General features: G+C 33.7%; 1 pseudogene; it reads right to left on the reverse strand.

Annotated features, from left to right (window-relative positions):
- Positions 1–924: 924 nt before the first annotated feature.
- Positions 925–5,285, reverse strand: LOC139890490 (protein FAR1-RELATED SEQUENCE 5-like; annotated as a pseudogene).
- Positions 5,286–8,803: the final 3,518 nt, after the last annotated feature.

Raw genomic sequence — 8,803 nt, forward strand, 5'->3', positions numbered from 1 at the left:
GTTTTTTTTAATTTATGCATGTATCTATGAAGTTTATTTTGCGTATCTGATAGCAATTCATATCGTAGATCCCTTAAATTAAATTTTATTTTTAATGGGTATAGGTCAATTGCACATTTTGTAGATAGCAACCTCATGATTAGGTGCATATCATATGTTTGATGAAATGCCTTAATAGTACTTTCATACATTTTTTAAGAACCCATGTAGTTTACAGATGTATGTAATTGTAATGCTTTAAGATGTGGCTGTTGATCTACTATTGATTTTTCAGGTACGGTTGAAGCTTGTAAACAAAATGTCAGAGCTAGAGCATAAATTGGAAAGATACTTTGTCGGTCCTCTAAAGAAATTAGAATGAGTTATCAAATCAAATGGTCCAGCAACAAGTGCAAGTGTCAAAAGCTTTAGCAGCAAGTGCGATTCTATATTCAAGCTCAAAGTTCTATTCATTTCATGAAAATATTTGTTCCAAAGACGTTACGATTCAAGCTTGATAGTGGTGGCATGATGTTTCTACCATTGTTGTATTTGGATAGTTTATTTGAGTGAGTTGTGTGTTAGGTTTGTTAAGCTAAAGTGAGTGGGTAAAGTCGACTACTAGAATTTTGAGACACAATGTACGATTTTATACCATTCAATAGAAACTGGTTGATTGTATTTTTTACTTCATTTGCATAATGCACAATGCACAATGCACAATGAGTGACTTGCATACGAGCTTGATATATCATGTCATTTAAAAGTATGATCATGGCATACATACAGTTATCCTTCATAAAATATCCAACATAAGGTATGATCTACTTTTAGAAGTATCTTCATCTCAGTACATATAATACCATCAGTAAGCAACCAGGCTTGAGTTTAAAAGTATCTTCCTCATAAATTAAACTCAAATGTTAACTGATTCAACAAGCTTGGATGTGCATGTGATATAATAATGCTATCAAGTTTGATTGAAAGTAACCAAACCATAAGTAGTTTCGATGTTTACGAAATAAAGTTCAATCGTTTTTGTTCAACAAAAGGTTGTAATTTCATCAAAAACTCAAATAATATTTGATAGAAGCTAAGCATAATCTAATAAAAACGGCTTGTGCAGTAGCTCTTTTATCGGGTACTAGCAGCGGCTTATGCAGCAGTTCTTTTAGCAGCTTCTGCAGCAGCTTTTTTAGCAGCTTCTGCATCTGCAGCCTGATACAAATAACCATTGATAGACTTCAAAATGAATAAATAAGTAAAGATGAAAAAGAAAGAAGATAATACATACAAATAAATTAACCTTATCTATTACCTTCTTTACTGGACACCTATTGATATAGTGACCCAATCCCTTGCAGTGCGAACATGTCCTTTTTTTTGGTGCTTCAAGAGATGATTTGATTCTACTTGCAACTTTAGGACGACCTTTAGTAGTAACAGGTGCCTGAGGATCCCGAACTGATATTTGGGGCACAATGTTTACTTGGGAATAACCTGCTTTAGAATCCCGTGATGAATTTTCAACATCTGTTGACTTTTTACGAAGCATTTGTTCGTCTAAAAACTTACCCAAAAGAGTATCCAGTTTCTTCACATCAGAGGGAGACTCTTTAGCTAGTTCAACCACTTTCATATATTTCGATTGAACACACCACAGATTTAAGGCACTAACTTTGTTTTCACCATCTTCAATCATGTTGTTGTAATTATCCACTCTATACCTGGCATCAAGTGTCCATCGAGGTAAAATATAATGATCAGGAAGAGTATCTACATGCTTCTTCTTCAATACATATAATATATGTTTGCATAAGATTCCATATGTTTCAAACTTAGAACAGGAACATGTCACATCAACCTCATCTGACAAACGAATGTTCACAGTTCTCCAATATAATTTCTCAATATTAACTTGACCAACCTTATATTTCACCTCTTCTGAGCTCTTACATAAAGTCTCGTGAGTTAAATTGTTAGTCGCTTGTATCCACTCTTTTTGAAAAACATCAAACATTTTGCTTGTATAACGCGCACCAGCTTTTTCTTCTATTTTATTAACGGAAGAAAGAACTGCCTTCGTGTTCATCGTTTTGAAATCCTCATCTTCTTCCGCAGCTCGTCGAGACTCGACAGCTTTATCATACTGGACGACAAATTCGTTCAACATAGTATTAGAATTAACAAATCCATCAAAGAAAGAATGAATGCTCTCGCTTCTTCCACTTGTTGTCATCCCAGCGAAAAAACAATCTTTTAAAAAGACATTTACCCAAAGTGTATTTTGGTTATACATCTCATTTAACCAATTATGATTTTCAAGGTTATACTTATCTCGTAGAGCTAACCACCGGGATTCAAATTCCTCGATTGTTTGACTTTTAACCCATTGCTTGTACGTGACTTGAAAATCACTATAACGTGCTTTAAGAGGTCGAAGCTGCTCGGTTTCATGCTTATTAATGTGCCATGAACAATACCGGTGGTGAGCGTTTGGAAAAACTCTTTTGATAGCATTTCTCACTGCTTTATCCTGATCAGTAACTATTGCCGTTTGATGCATGTTAAACATGCACTTTAAGAACTACTCAAATAGCCAAACAAAAGTTTCTTCTTTTTCATTCTCTAGTAATGCACCTCCGAAAAGTATAGACTGGCCATGATGATTTACACCAAGAAAAGGAGAAAACGGCATCTTAAATCTGTTAGTGATATATGTCACATCAAACACGACAACATCTCCAAAATTTACATATGCATCCCGTGACCTCCCGTTCTCCCAAAAAATATTTGTTGGAGACCCATCATCAAATAAGTCCACAACCCAATAATGTTTACTATCTACAGAGGCTTTATCTTGGAAATATTTGATAACCCCATAAAGTTCCTTACCTCTATATTTTTTTCACTCCTCAGATAGGATATCAACACATTGTTTCGAAGTTACGTCAGGTGTATGTGGATCTTTCATGGAATTTACAACCTTTTTTATTTGACAAGGCCTCAAGCCATTTTTGCTAAGATCCAACATAAGATATTTACAAGCCATCGTGCGGTGTGTCTTTCCATGAGAACGGTGTTTCATTACTTTGCTCGGTGTGCTTAATTGATGGTTATGTATATCTGTAAAAGCTTCCACAACCCATTTACCATCTTTATTTTTAGATACTTGAATCATTGCATTACAGCCCGTTCTTGATTCCCTACGACGTTTCTTAACCTTATCATTTGAAGTATCCTTAAATCCTTCTTTGTTATAGACGTATCTCTTTCGGTAAGCCTCATTTGTTATCTTATTTCTATAGGTTGTTCGTATACGTATTCCAAATCCATGTATAAAAGCATAGCGATTATAAAATGTGTAAGCTTCATCTGGGTCATCAAAAACCATTCCCATGACATGTACATCAGTACCCCTATCATCCTTCTCAAACTCAGGATCCATGTTATCAATATTTTGTTTCTCATTTTTAGACTCGGAACCATTATTGGTGAACAAGGATCCATCATTTACAATATCGTCGTTGTCATGCGTCTCTCTCATATAAACCCTGCACCTGTACATCAACTTCTTCCTCATTTTCAGATTCCGAAGTACTATCGTGATTGACTAGATACCCATTTGTGTCAATGTCTTCAATATCAAACATTTTCTGTAGCCAAAACACAATTAGATACATATATAAAATGAACTACCCGCTCCGATTGAAAGCAAACACAAAGACAAACAGTAATATATCGGAGCATGAATTATTGAAAATATTGGTGCATGAATTATAAGCAAACACAAAGACAATCATATTGGTGCAAACACATAGACAAAAACTACCATAAGAAACTATAGTTTAATGATGGATAATTTAACGTAAATATTGCATTTGCCATCAACGTAAAAAGATGAATAATTGATTTCTGAAATAAGACAAAATAATAAATATGGCAATAACTTCGACTTGAGATTGACTATGTAATACACAGAATTAGAAAAGAGGTAAGCATTGATTGCGATTGGTGTAATGTAAACTATCAATTATAAAGGGATCATACCTGCGTAGTTCTACAACGAAATTGATTGAATAATTAAGAAGGGACGTTGATTATAATGAAAAATTAGGATTGTGAATAGGTATAGTAGGAATGGAGAATGCAGCTACGTGGTACGTTGAAGAAGAAAGCAACGTGAGTAGGAGGTTTTTATTAGGTTTTTTAGTTTTTGGGTTATACGGTGTCGTTTATGTAGGAGTGTCATATAATATTAGATGCCTAACAGCACCATATTCACATTACCCTTAATATTTTAACGCTTTATATACAAATACTTCATATAAATATTTCAGTTTATTAATTTTTGAAATCAAGTAACTTCAGGTAGCAGTTTCCTTTGAAGTAAAAAAGGTAATAACCAAAAACTTTCTTATAAAGAAAGATGGAAAACAATTTATAATCACAAATTGTTAGAAAAGAACTAATGTACTCACCTTTTGAAGATACAACCAACATCCCACTTATAATAACCTACAAATAAATTAACAAATCATCAAAAAGTGACAAACTTCACAAGCATATGTTCCAAGAGCGCATAACCTGCAACCAACATCATTCATCAATCCGACTTTAAGTAATTGAACAAATAAAATAAAAACCCTAAATTCCAACAGCACTTAACTTTGAATTACAGAAACAAAATTGAAAAACTAAAATAAGAAATAATAACCATATTTAGCTTTTCTTGAAACCATGTAACCTGTTAAAACCATGTAACATGTCGAGAAAGTAAAAAACATATAAATTCAAGTGACAAAAACAAAATACAAATCTTCATGTAGGCATTTCATCAAACACTTGGTATTCATATAAATTTACAAACTGATTTGTATTTAAGTGTTGATGATTTTTCTCATGACTCACCTGATTAGCACCATAAGCCTAGTAGTAAGAATAGTAAGGACGATTACAACATCTAAACCTCATATGCAAATGGTAGCAACTAACATATAAAATAAATAGAACAAAATCATAACACACATGTCAATACTCATTCTCGCCATCTCTTGTTAACTTGACCTGCCAAGAAAATGTCAAATTAGTATATGGGCTATAGTTGTATAAATCCAATAATTGAGAAAAAAAATTTGATCAGAATATGGAATTATCCAACACCACCAACACATATTGATTTCAAATAAATGATTAATCAGTGTGTTTTCCGGTGCAATCAATTGAGTTATTGGGTTTGTATGAGAGGGGTTGGATTCTTTTCCGATTGAATCATCTGAGTTTTAGGGTTTGTAGTCGTTGGGTTGTAGAGGAGCCGTAGGAGAAGAGAGGCGTCGAAAATATGGGTGGATTAAGGTTACGGTATGGTTTTAAATCAGGGTTACTTTTTTATGATTTAATTAATTAATATTAATGACATAAACTTTTGGGCTTAAATTTTTTTTTTCTTTTTAATTTTTTATTAACAAAGGAATTAGCCTATTTATTACATCATCATTATAGAATTTTAATAGAAAGTATAGATATTTATACGCCTTGTAAGGCAATTTCATATATCATCATCATTAAGCATCATATCATTAACTACATAGATCTTTATTATATCATGTCAGTGACCACATTTATCATTATATAATCATATTTTTATCACTTAGATCAAACTAGTTGTGTTCCCTCGCGTTGCGCCCGGGGTTCGGTTTTCAATGTATTTTATTGGGTTTAGTTTGTAAAATTATTTCATAGCTAACGATGATGTCGTTGAAGCGCAACTTGATTCGAATTAAAAGCTATAACCCATCAAAGATTTAAATGTTATTTTAAATATCTCTCGCGCTTTGCTGCAGGGTGTTTTGGACCAGTTAACGGTCAGTGATTTTGATCGATTAGTGATCGGTTAATTGTATGTTTATAAATTTAATGGAAAAAAGTTGGAAAAAAGGATTTTTAAAAAAGTTATTTTTTTTTCTTTTTAATATCAGAAAGCATTTTCTACGACGAAAAAGAAAAAATTAATTGTTTTCCTCTAACCCTTAAATCAAAGCTATAGATAAAGATACAAATATTTGTAGATAAAAAAACACCTTTTATTTTGACTAAACTAACTCATGAAAACATTTATTTATACGAAAAAAAAGAAAGAAAAAAAAACTCATGATTAATAATTGGATATAAAATAAAGAAAAAACTTCATGGTTGGTCCACGAATTTTGTATCAAAAATCAGATTGGGACCTAAAGTTTAAATCTATCATGGTTGGTCCCAAGTTTTAAGCATAATACACATTTGGTCCCAGATTTAACTAAGCATTTATCACGTATTAAAGTCAAGTAGATAGTATTAACGCCCAGTTAAATGAAGGACCAAACGTGTATTATGTTTAAAATTTGGAACCAACCATAAGTTATCTTGAAACTGATTTCACATTTTCGCAACTAAGTTATCATCATCATCATAACATCAAGATCAAGATTATTAATAAGAACAACAGCATACAATGTAACGACTCCAAATCCGTTTATCAAAAACGAAGCACATTTTTTTTTATAAGTTAGGTCCCAATATACCGTTTATAATACATAACATTTTCAGTTCTGTTTTAACAAAAAACAAAATATCATAACGTTACGTTTAACAACTTAATATAACCCTTGGTACAAAGATTATGCATGACAAAAGCATTTGTAATAATGACCCAATTACACAAAACATGGGTTAATACTCAATAACCCAACCCGATACCAAGAGCATAATCTCGGGGACTACCGAATCCCCAATCCGCGTCCAAGTATCCAAAAGCTACCCCCATCGAGCCCAAGCGCTCCTACGCATCTAGTCTAACAACTAGCTAGCTTCACAATCACAATACCTGTAAAAAGGTAAACAACGAGAGGGGTAAGCATAAAGCTTAGTGAATGCAATAATTATATTTATATATATATATATATATATATATATATATATATATATATATATATATATATATATATATATATATATATATATATATATATATAATTTACTTATTTGCAAACACTCACACAAATACCGCATACATGCTAACAATCTAATTAGCATACCATCGCAAAGTATAAAGCTAATAATCTCCAAAACTGCAATCTAGCATAACCAATAGCATATATTCATCACAATATTAAATGCTAAATAAACAACACACTCACCATATGGTTAACCATACCCGCGTCATGGTGCTACCGGCTCCGTAGTTCACACCATACGCATTTGTCATGATGTTACCGGCTCCGTAGTTCACATCGTAACTCGAGTCATACTCACGTTAAGGTGCTACCAGCTCTGTGGTTCATAGCTTAACAACTCGTGCCATAGTGCTACCGGCTCCGTGGTTCACACTACAACACCGTACCATGATGCTACCGGCTCCGTGGTTCACATCATAGCACCCGTACCATGATGCTACCGGCTCCATGGTTCACATCATAGCACACCCGCACATGCTATGGCACTACCGGCTTCGTGGTTCATACCATAGCACACAAATAAATACACTATATACATACATGCATAATTATTCCACTCACCTTGAAATGCTCGCACAAGTCGTGTATTATGGTCTTCGTCCTCATATCCGAGCAAATAGTTACCTATATCGCACATATGCCCAATATACACATAAATATACATTCTCTAAAAGAGAACCCGACACAAACATCCCTTAGTCGAGGGATCACACCTTACTCGCCATAACCCCGTCCATTTAACACCTAATGGACACAAATCAATTACCACTTCGGGTGGTAATTTAGATCCACACAACAAAGTACAATTTAACGCAAATCATACTTTACACCAATTAGACCAAACCTAGGTCTTAACACTAAAGCACTACTTAGGTAGTAATCATTTCAAATGTCATTTACACCAAAACTCCAACACGTGCAATATTGTCCCATATTGCGGTTGACCACGTTTGACTTATGTTAAAATACCATTTTAACCCAAAATCATTTTCCACGATTACTTTCATTCAAAACGCCATTTAACACTTAACAAAAATGTTTAACATCCATTAAATCCAAAATTAGTGTCATCATCAAATTTGACCAAATTCAATTTACCCATTTTGACCAAAGTCATAAAAGCGCCCCATAATCACTAACGGCTAGTGATTATATTTTCAAAATACCAATTAACACCTAAATCAAGTATTTACATACTTGATTCACCCAAACTTGACTCAAACTTAGTTTGACACCAAACCAAAGTCAACACCAATTTTGACTAATACTTGTTCTTAAGAACATCAAAACCACCAATACACTTACAAACTAGTGACTAACACCCAAATCCATGACAAATACTTCCAAATTCATCAACAAACCCTAAACCCACAATAAACGGGTTTACTTACACAATACATACAAAAAAACCCCCAATTTCATGAGAAATGGAGTTTATAACCCTAACTAGCTCAAACCCCAAACATGAACAAGAACCTTAAACAATTAAATTCGGAGTTAGAACTTACCAACACTACCACAATGTAGCAGAGAACGAGGTGAACAACTTTAACTCTTGAGACCCGACCCGAATCACCCTTCTTCTTCCCCAAATCTCTAATTCTCTCTCTAGAACCTCTCTCTATCTAGGGTTTGATGTGCGTGAGGGTGAAGAAAAGAGGAAGAAAGGAAGTTGGGATAAGGTTTGGATCAGTTTTATGGCCAAAAACCCGTCCACATGCGAAAAGATAATTATACCCCTCATTTAACCTTTAAAAATGAATTCAGCATCAGTTACAGCTTTAGCCCGTGGCGCGGCTCAGTGCTGTGTCTGATTCTGATTCTAAAGT

The sequence above is a fragment of the Rutidosis leptorrhynchoides genome, chromosome 2 (genome assembly GCF_046630445.1).
Source record: "Rutidosis leptorrhynchoides isolate AG116_Rl617_1_P2 chromosome 2, CSIRO_AGI_Rlap_v1, whole genome shotgun sequence".
NCBI classification, from domain to species: domain Eukaryota; kingdom Viridiplantae; phylum Streptophyta; class Magnoliopsida; order Asterales; family Asteraceae; genus Rutidosis; species Rutidosis leptorrhynchoides.